The following is an 11,090-nucleotide window of genomic DNA, read 5'->3' as shown; positions in this document are numbered from 1 at the left end:
CCGGTTTTCTCTCTTCTCTCTCCTCTCCCCCGACCTTTTTCTCTTCTTTCTGGGCGTTCTTCCTCTGCCAGCAGCGCCACCGTCCGGCCACCTCAAGCCGCTCTCGAGGTGTCCACGGCTTCGCCTCGACGTCGTCTAGCTACTGGACGTGACCACTTTCCCCGGAACGGCCTCAAATCCGGCAAACCGGAGCTGCAAGGTTTGAGCCAAAAACAGTCAACGCCGGTTTTCTCCTAATTCCGGCCACCAAAACTCACGATCCTTAGCTCCCTGAACTCACCTCAACATGCTGATCATCATCCTAGAAGGATCGCACCTGGAGTGACCGGATTCACGTTCGTCGGAGCTCGGCCGGCTTTAATTCGAAAACCACCTTCGAATCTGATTTTCTCGAGTTATAGACCACCTTTTCTTGTGATTCTTGGCCTGGTGAGTTCACCTTGAGATTATTAACAACTCTCAAGAAGGGATCGAGGCCTGAGGTTGAAGTTTTTACGTCGGAATTCAAGCTCGCCGGATTCTGGAAAATTTCCGACCACGAAGACTTTCGATCAAGATATCGCGAGCTGTAGTGCATCGTTTTGATTGATTCTTTTTCCAGTGGGTTCCCCTTGATGTTGTTAACAACTCTCTAGAAGGCATCGAGGCCTGAAATTGAATCTTTGACGTCGAAATCGAGCCTTGCCGGATTCTGCAAAATTCTGGAATTTTTCCGACCACCGAAGCTTTCGATCGGTATATCTCGAGCTACAGACCATATTTTTCTGTGATTCTTGAACCAGTGAGTTCTTCTTGAGTTTCTTAACAACTCTTCAGAAGGAATCGAAGCCTTAAATTGACGTTTTTACGTCGAATTGGAGCTCGCCGTTTTCTGCAGTTTCTCGCCGGTTTCTGGAAAAATTTCGGCCACCTTCATACTGTTCAAGGTAATTTTCGACCCCTTCCGGTCATTTTCAGACTTCGTGCTAGTTATGAAAGTTGTTAAGCATGATGAGAGGAAGAAGAGCAGCCCGGCCCCGACACCATTGGTGGTGGTCGGCGGCGGCTCTGCCACTAACTCCGGCGGCCCTTTCCGGCCACCTCCGGGGATCAAAAATATGGTTTCTGTACATTTTCAGATTCTATATTTCAATACGATCATTTCGATATATTATACGCAATTTTTGGATATCGTATGATTAAGTTATGAATTTTTAAGTTTAGATCGATTTCGATCGTTAGATTTGTGATCTGTGAAGTTAGGACCGTCAGATGGACTTGTAGTTTTGATATGATGATCTTATGACTGTCCCAGTGGCTTTGTGTGGTCATGGGCGAAGATCCGACCGTTGGATCTTCGTATAAATGCAAAACAGTGATTAGGAAGGCGATCCGTGAGGATCCGACCGTTGGATCATCATTTAATTTCAATCCGACCGTTGGATTGTCGTTTGATTATGTTTTTGAGTTATTGGCTAAGTTAAGGTCATGTTTGATTAGGTGATTGACGGTTTGAGTTGGCGGACGATTGTGAATCGTATTTTGAGCTGTTAAGAAGACGCAGCGGGATTAGAGGTGAGTAAACCTCACGTGGTTCATATTACGAACCGAATAAATTTAATTACCTTATTTTGTCGTAATTGCGTGAAAATATTGATGAAATAAATATTTGTTTTAAAATCATATGGACTTGATCAACTACGGTCCATGGGTAAGTAAAATGATTTTTACTATACAAATGAATTTCTCGGTTTTATTGCATGTGAACTATAGTTGGTATTAGTGATTATCCCTGAGCGGATAATTACGTATATATATATTTACGTGATTATATGTGAATGGTGTGACATTGAAGAGTGTGGAATTGGGATGATTAAATTATTATGAATTGACATGTGACTTACCATATTTATATGTGATGAACATGATTGATGAGTTCTTGTTAATATTCATGATTTACATTGGAGGATGTATAGAGTTAGAGAATGTAGGGTTCTGAGGATGAGGTGTCCGAAGTTCGACGGTTAAGGATAACCGGAGTGTTTGTGTACTGAGGACGGGGATGTCCAAGGTGCGACGGTTTATTATTAACCGAAGTTGTGTGCTGAGGACGGGGATGTCCAAAGCGCGACGGTTTATTATTAACCGAAGTATATGGTGCTGAGGACGGGGATGTCCAAAGCGCGACGGTTATAGTGTTAACCGAAGTATTTTTGCCGTTGCTTGACCCTAGGCCAAGGTGTCAGAGGTAACGAGGCAGTTAGAGCTCTAACGTGTTATGGGATGGGACCAAAGTGGTGATAGTGTTGTGTGATAGGACCAAAGTGGTGATATTGAATTGGTTGACGTTTGCGTCGTGGATGTTGAGATTGTTGGTTGTGTTGTTGAGTTATAAGAATTGTAATTTAAAATCAACAGTTCTTTCTTGTTTACTCATACTGGCTGTAAAAAGCTTACCGGGTTTTGTGTTGTTGCAACTCCCGGTACACTATTCAAATTGTGTAGCGGGTAATCCTACAGGTCAGGAGAACCAGGACGGTGATCGGGCTGCTTAGAGTAGTGTTATGTGAATTACAACATTATATTGTGAGGTTTGTTATGCTCATTTAGAGCTTTACGATTTTACTTTGTAAGAGTGAATTGTAATAATTAACTCGAGGTTTTTCGAGTTTTGTGTTGAGTGGCGAGTGGTGTGTTTGTTTCTGAGAAAAAAAAAAAATTCAGAACGTTATTTGTATTAATTGTTTATTCATGTTTCGGATTTGAATTTATTATTCAAAATTCGGGGCGTGACAGTTTGGTATCAGAGCGTAAGGTGCATATTTGGTGATGTGTCAATACTTTCCGAGTGATGGCCCGTCTGCAGCGGATCCCCATCGTGTGCTCTTCGGTATTGGCTAAGTCATTGGGTATGCGTGAGTGTTGGGAGTTGTTTAGGCCGCTAGGTCGTTTTAGGAACGTGAATACCTTCCCTGTAGTATTGACTTGGCTAATATGGACTTGTATTTGACTCATGCCATGTTTTAAGTGCTATACGTGTATTAGCCAAGCATACTATACTTCTTAGGTGATGGATATTCGAAAGGGGTAGTACATTGAACCTTAAAGTTGTTTTGGAAGTTCGTATTAGAATGAGTTCAGTTGCCGCGAGTTATAATCTTTAAGGAATGGAAACCTTCGGATTTAACTCTGTTGAGTCAGTGAGAATTGTTTTATGGAAATGAGGTTCTTTTGATTGTTGAAGTGTTTGGTTGAAGGCATGGTGTGGACCTATGCACGTACCTAGTGTGGATACGAGTATTAATGGATAGAAAGTTTGCCTTCTTAAGTTGGACGTACATATGTTTTTGGATGAGATGTACATGTCAAATAATAGATATCTTGTTTTGTAACGAGATGTCTTAGTGGGGTTTTGGTAATTGGCATGGGTGATGTGTTTAAAGTGGCTTTGAGGTAACTATACTAATCTTGTGTGAGATTGAGTTATTAGTATAAATTGAGAATATATGAGCAGTTGGAATGAGAATTGATCTCACTAACTCAAGATGATAGGAGTGTGAGAGATTATGGGGTAGAATTCTCAAGACTATATTGATTTTTGAGTGTAGTGATGTAATTTGGGAGATACTTAGGTTACCTATAAGGAGGGTAGTAGAGTTTATTATCGATGTGAGGAAAAGTATGGTACCTGTAGCAATAGCATCTATGGTGTGTGCTGGAGATTCTAAGAAAAGAAAAGTTGTATGCAAAGCTTGGGAAGTGTTTAGCTTTATTATTCCTTGATTTTAGCTAGACCTTTGTGTGACTTGATTTACAGTTGCGTTTTGAGAGTGATTATTGGGGATATATCTCTATGATAGATTTTGTGTATGGTTTGACATATGGAAAAATTTATACGACCTTGTGATAGGGTTGATTGTGAAGAGACATTGTGTCGACATATGAGCTGAGGTGATAATGTTGTTTTGCAACCCTAGGGGTGCTAGTGTTGTATTATCAATGCATTGGAACAGATGTTGTGAGAATAGGATTTTGAACGGGGGTATAGTTAGGGTGAGATATTAGGTGCTTTACCAGTATTGATTGGTGAATCAAGATATGTCTTACGTAAGGTTGGAGACTAATCTAGAAAACTTCAAGGAATTACTAGAAGTACGAGTGCAGCAGAGCTGGCTAATTTTTAAAGAGCAATGGGTGACCAAGGTTCGATTCTTGGTGGCGTTGTTGGTTGTTTTTAAAGAAAAGACTACCACATACATTCAGTCTTATTACAAGTCAAAAGCAAAATAAAGTTATTGTACAACGAAAGTTAAAATGCAGAAAAAGAAATACAATAACTAAAAGATGAATTGTTTTTACTTCTTCCCCTTTGATTGGGAAAGCTCAGCAATCTCCTCCCTGAGTTTGGTGACTTGATCATCGACCTCTTCACTGTCCTGCGAGTCACTACTGGTTGAGTCAAGATCTTCCCAAGGAACATGAGGAGCGGTGCGCGGACGAGTGGCAGCCCTTTTGCTGGTTTCAGCCGCAGGAGGAGGGTCCTTGTGGAGTGACGCAACAACTTCCTTGCAAGGAAACCCAGGAGGATGACACTGCATGTTATTGACCTCCTGAGCAAGCTTGTTCATTGCGGTGTGGCAACGGATCAAAGAGAGGTTCATGTCAGTGATGTAATCGATCATACATGTGACTCGCCAATCCGTCACCATAATACCATCACGGAGGGAGGAACGCAGTGCATCAATTGAGTCTGACAAGCTTTCCAGGGTGGCCACAGGCCGAGGAGCACGAGCAGCTAGGGAGGAAGAGGACTCGCTGGGATATAGTCTGGGAGAACGACGAGGCAGAGGAGGGGGACTGCGGCTACGCTCACGTATAGGACGATGGTCTCCAGGACGAGTGAGGCCAGCGCAAGCGGCCGCTTGACGACCCTCTTCTTCTAAAGAGAGAACACAGCGTTGATTGACGCTCATGCGAGCGGTAATCTTGGTTCGAACCATGATGAAGGAGAAGGAATTTGAAACTGCACGCTTAGACAAAACCGAGTAAAATCTGGAGGAGATAAAAGGAGGTTTATATAGAGCACAAGATAGGGTTGAGAAAATGTGAGAATGGAAGAAGAGATTTGAGTTATCGGATGGAAGAAGAGAATTGAGAGAGGATGGCTAAAACTCTGGGGAAATTTTCTTTTCTTTGGTGTGAATAGTCTCATTCCCCGAATGCACCTATTTATAGAACAAGGTGAGCAGATCTCCACCGTTGGATGGACGATCTCAGAGATTCAAACTACGCGTTGGATTAAAGTCGCCCAAAAACACGGAAAAGTTGTGGGCGCGTGGAGAGCGTGTAGGGGGACCGAGCGAATCTCGAGACGCTGTGGCAGACAGCTTTCGCCGAAAGGGATCTGCTTTCCGTAAATCACGAAAGCGACGTGTCGTGGCACGTGGAATGTACCGACAGTTTGTTTTTATTCTATCGCTTATGATAGAATAAATAAAAGGAGTTGCATGGAGAATAACGAGTGCAGCTGGTGCTCTAGTGGTTGAAGAGCAAAGCTCTTGTACAAGAGGTCAGAGGTTCGAACCTTGCCTCTCCCGTTATTTTATTTATGTCGCTTATGACATAATAAATATAACACGTGAGCATATATTAATGAAGGCAGCTCTTGCTTCAGTGGTTGGGAGCAAAACCTTCGTGTTCGAGGTCGGGAGTTCGAACCTTACCTCTTACAAATATTTTTGGATCTCGTATATGCTTGATATACGGACGTATATACGGTATGTACGGCATACATACGTATATACGGTCTGTACGGTATGCATACGTATATACGGTCTGTACGGTATACATACTTATATACGGTATGTACAATTTCATACCGTAGCCGAGCTGGAAGTTGGTAGGCCCAAATAGTAAGCCCAAATAGTAAGCCCAATTGTTCGGCCCGATTGGTAAGCCCAAATGTTAAGCCCAATTGTTCGGCCCGAATGGTAGGCCCAAATGTTAAACCCAAATTGGTTCGGGCCGGTTCGAAATGTGGATGGTTCGGTTTCTTCGGCCCAATTGGCCAGCCCTAATGCTTAGCCCAAGGATTGAGCAAGCCCAAGTCATCATCACTGGGTAACATATTTTATTGGCATGCTTTTGGGGACGAATTGTTTTGAGTGATGCATCTCTATTGTTGTGTAGAATGGTGCATGCTTGAGTTTTACTATAGAGACTTACCGTGATGCTAATTGAGTAGCGAAACACTTTGTGGGAGTGTTTACTGTGCTTGTATGCCAGTACAAAGTGTTGATCTATGTGAGGATCTATGAGATGATCCATGTGACGATTTTGTGTATGTGATGTGGAGTGTTGTTGAGCAGTTGTTGTGTGAGTTTACGTTTGTGATGAAAGGATTTAGTGGCCATAGGAATGTATTTTTATACAAAGAGCTGAGGCTCTGTAGATTACTACAGATTTGGAAAAGATGGAGATTCTATGGTTAGGTCAACCTTAATCGAGAGGAATTGACTTGCGCTTAAATTTCGGGACGAAATTTCTTTAAGGAGGGTAGATTGTAATACCCGAAAAATTCAAATTAACGTCCGATGTCATTTTGGAAATGATTTCGTAGGCGTGGGCACGAATACGAAGCTTGAAGGAGTTGTGGAATTAGTTCGAACGATTTTATTTCGAAAACGAACGTTATTTAGGGGGTCTTAAAAAGTGACTTCTTATACGTACAGAATTTGGGAAAACTTTCTTCATGAAAGTTGTAGAGCTCGTCGATACGATCTCGTGCGTATGTTGAACGCAATATTCGGAGTTTGTATGAATAAGTTATGAATATTTGAAAATCGGGATTTTTTTTCTATAAATATGGAGAATTTCTGGAATTTTTCTTAAATCCCAAAATTTCCTATTCTTTCTATTTTCTCCCCCGGTTTTCTCTCTTCTCTCTCCTCTCCCCCGACCTTTTTCTCTTCTTTCTGGGCGTTCTTCCTCTGCCAGCAGCGCCACCGTCCGGCCACCTCAAGCCGCTCTCGAGGTGTCCACGGCTTCGCCTCGACGTCGTCTAGCTACTGGACGTGACCACTTTCCCCGGAACGGCCTCAAATCCGGCAAACCGGAGCTGCAAGGTTTGAGCCAAAAACAGTCAACGCCGGTTTTCTCCTAATTCCGGCCACCAAAACTCACGATCCTTAGCTCCCTGAACTCACCTCAACATGCTGATCATCATCCTAGAAGGATCGCACCTGGAGTGACCGGATTCACGTTCGTCGGAGCTCGGCCGGCTTTAATTCGAAAACCACCTTCGAATCTGATTTTCTCGAGTTATAGACCACCTTTTCTTGTGATTCTTGGCCTGGTGAGTTCACCTTGAGATTATTAACAACTCTCAAGAAGGGATCGAGGCCTGAGGTTGAAGTTTTTACGTCGGAATTCAAGCTCGCCGGATTCTGGAAAATTTCCGACCACGAAGACTTTCGATCAAGATATCGCGAGCTGTAGTGCATCGTTTTGATTGATTCTTTTTCCAGTGGGTTCCCCTTGATGTTGTTAACAACTCTCTAGAAGGCATCGAGGCCTGAAATTGAATCTTTGACGTCGAAATCGAGCCTTGCCGGATTCTGCAAAATTCTGGAATTTTTCCGACCACCGAAGCTTTCGATCGGTATATCTCGAGCTACAGACCATATTTTTCTGTGATTCTTGAACCAGTGAGTTCTTCTTGAGTTTCTTAACAACTCTTCAGAAGGAATCGAAGCCTTAAATTGACGTTTTTACGTCGAATTGGAGCTCGCCGTTTTCTGCAGTTTCTCGCCGGTTTCTGGAAAAATTTCGGCCACCTTCATACTGTTCAAGGTAATTTTCGACCCCTTCCGGTCATTTTCAGACTTCGTGCTAGTTATGAAAGTTGTTAAGCATGATGAGAGGAAGAAGAGCAGCCCGGCCCCGACACCATTGGTGGTGGTCGGCGGCGGCTCTGCCACTAACTCCGGCGGCCCTTTCCGGCCACCTCCGGGGATCAAAAATATGGTTTCTGTACATTTTCAGATTCTATATTTCAATACGATCATTTCGATATATTATACGCAATTTTTGGATATCGTATGATTAAGTTATGAATTTTTAAGTTTAGATCGATTTCGATCGTTAGATTTGTGATCTGTGAAGTTAGGACCGTCAGATGGACTTGTAGTTTTGATATGATGATCTTATGACTGTCCCAGTGGCTTTGTGTGGTCATGGGCGAAGATCCGACCGTTGGATCTTCGTATAAATGCAAAACAGTGATTAGGAAGGCGATCCGTGAGGATCCGACCGTTGGATCATCATTTAATTTCAATCCGACCGTTGGATTGTCGTTTGATTATGTTTTTGAGTTATTGGCTAAGTTAAGGTCATGTTTGATTAGGTGATTGACGGTTTGAGTTGGCGGACGATTGTGAATCGTATTTTGAGCTGTTAAGAAGACGCAGCGGGATTAGAGGTGAGTAAACCTCACGTGGTTCATATTACGAACCGAATAAATTTAATTACCTTATTTTGTCGTAATTGCGTGAAAATATTGATGAAATAAATATTTGTTTTAAAATCATATGGACTTGATCAACTACGGTCCATGGGTAAGTAAAATGATTTTTACTATACAAATGAATTTCTCGGTTTTATTGCATGTGAACTATAGTTGGTATTAGTGATTATCCCTGAGCGGATAATTACGTATATATATATTTACGTGATTATATGTGAATGGTGTGACATTGAAGAGTGTGGAATTGGGATGATTAAATTATTATGAATTGACATGTGACTTACCATATTTATATGTGATGAACATGATTGATGAGTTCTTGTTAATATTCATGATTTACATTGGAGGATGTATAGAGTTAGAGAATGTAGGGTTCTGAGGATGAGGTGTCCGAAGTTCGACGGTTAAGGATAACCGGAGTGTTTGTGTACTGAGGACGGGGATGTCCAAGGTGCGACGGTTTATTATTAACCGAAGTTGTGTGCTGAGGACGGGGATGTCCAAAGCGCGACGGTTTATTATTAACCGAAGTATATGGTGCTGAGGACGGGGATGTCCAAAGCGCGACGGTTATAGTGTTAACCGAAGTATTTTTGCCGTTGCTTGACCCTAGGCCAAGGTGTCAGAGGTAACGAGGCAGTTAGAGCTCTAACGTGTTATGGGATGGGACCAAAGTGGTGATAGTGTTGTGTGATAGGACCAAAGTGGTGATATTGAATTGGTTGACGTTTGCGTCGTGGATGTTGAGATTGTTGGTTGTGTTGTTGAGTTATAAGAATTGTAATTTAAAATCAACAGTTCTTTCTTGTTTACTCATACTGGCTGTAAAAAGCTTACCGGGTTTTGTGTTGTTGCAACTCCCGGTACACTATTCAAATTGTGTAGCGGGTAATCCTACAGGTCAGGAGAACCAGGACGGTGATCGGGCTGCTTAGAGTAGTGTTATGTGAATTACAACATTATATTGTGAGGTTTGTTATGCTCATTTAGAGCTTTACGATTTTACTTTGTAAGAGTGAATTGTAATAATTAACTCGAGGTTTTTCGAGTTTTGTGTTGAGTGGCGAGTGGTGTGTTTGTTTCTGAGAAAAAAAAAAAATTCAGAACGTTATTTGTATTAATTGTTTATTCATGTTTCGGATTTGAATTTATTATTCAAAATTCGGGGCGTGACAGTTCCATCTGGATCAGACATACGCAGGAGAGAAACCAGGAGCACAGTCCCACGCCGCTTTGACTTCGAGTTATGATAAGCTAAGTGAAATCTGGTTGTGGCATTGCCGTTTAGGGCATCCCTCTTTTAGTCTTATGAGAAAAACCATGCCTACTTTGTTTATTGGTATGGATGAGTCTACTTTACATTGTGAAACGTGTGTTTTGGCCAAGAGTCATCGTTCTACTTATTCTCCTAGTATTTCTAATAAAAGTGTTGCTCCTTTTGAGTTGATTCATTCTGATGTTTGGGGGCCATCTAGAGAGCCCACTGTGTCGGGTATGCGCTATTTCGTGTTATTTATTGATGATTGTACGAGATTGTCATGGGTTGCTCTTCTCAAAACCAAAGATGAAGTCTTTCCAGCTTTTCAAACTTTTCGTACTCTCGTTCAAACACAATAATACCATAGCACCATTAAAGTCCTTCGTTCTGACAATGGGGGGGAATATGTTAATAATGTTTTCCAAGAGTTTTTTACAACCCATGGGATTGTTCACCAAACTACATGTCCACAAACACCAGAACAAAATGGAGTGTCTGAAAGGAAAAACCGTCATTTACTTGATATGGCTCGTGCCCTTCTCTTTAGTGCTCATATGCCTAAGTATCTTTGGGGCGATGTTGTACATGCTTCCTCCCATCTTATCAATCGTCTTCCATCTAGCGTCCTTCAGGGAAAAATTCCATTTGAGGTTCTTGCATCTCATGTCTCCTTGCCTTCATTTCATAATCTTCCAGCTCGTGTCTTTGGTTGTGTTGCCTTTGTCCATGTTCCTAAAAACCAGAGGTCTAAGTTGGATGCCCGGGCACTTAAGTGTGTGTTTGTTGGCTACGGAGGGTATCAGAAGGGGTACAAGTGCTATCATCCACCTACCAGGAAGTACTATGTTACTATGGATGTTACCTTCTTTGAGGATATGAGTTATTTTTCCTCTTCAGATACAGCTCTTCAGGGGGAGAATTCATATTTTGAAGAACTGTATCATGGAGAAGGGGAGGAATCAGAAGGAGAAGAAGAAGAAGTCACACAGGCAGGAGATATTTTGACGGATCCAGTTGAGAGCCTCAGCTCGCCACCTCTTGAAGCAGTAGCTCCAAACATCCAGGAAAATGAAGTTGAAGACACAACTGCCCCTCCTGCCATCGCTTCTACCCCTGACCCACAACTTCCTGGTGCTGAAGATCACTCATTTGAGGTATGTCCACCCACTAGTACTAGTAGAAGTGAGTCTAATGTTGAGCCATATGTGTTACCAAATAGGACCACTCGGGGTCAATCAGCCAAAAGATATGAACCTACTCTTACTGCCAAATCAAAATACCCAGTAGCCAATTATATGTCCACTAGGAGGTTGTCTAAGTCATATGAAT

At 42.2% G+C, this 11,090-nt stretch overlaps 1 long non-coding RNA gene across 1 annotated transcript; it reads left to right on the top strand.

Moving 5' to 3' along the window:
* Nucleotides 1-1,047: 1,047 nt before the first annotated feature.
* Nucleotides 1,048-9,563, top strand: LOC133715805 (uncharacterized). Its single transcript, XR_009849215.1, has 3 exons — nucleotides 1,048-1,554; nucleotides 8,384-8,458; nucleotides 9,389-9,563. It is a non-coding gene; the product is annotated as an uncharacterized LOC133715805 (long non-coding RNA).
* Nucleotides 9,564-11,090: the final 1,527 nt, after the last annotated feature.

This window comes from Rosa rugosa, chromosome 6 (genome assembly GCF_958449725.1).
Source record: "Rosa rugosa chromosome 6, drRosRugo1.1, whole genome shotgun sequence".
In the NCBI taxonomy this organism is placed as follows: domain Eukaryota; kingdom Viridiplantae; phylum Streptophyta; class Magnoliopsida; order Rosales; family Rosaceae; genus Rosa; species Rosa rugosa.
This window is presented reverse-complemented; position numbering and strand designations above follow the sequence as displayed.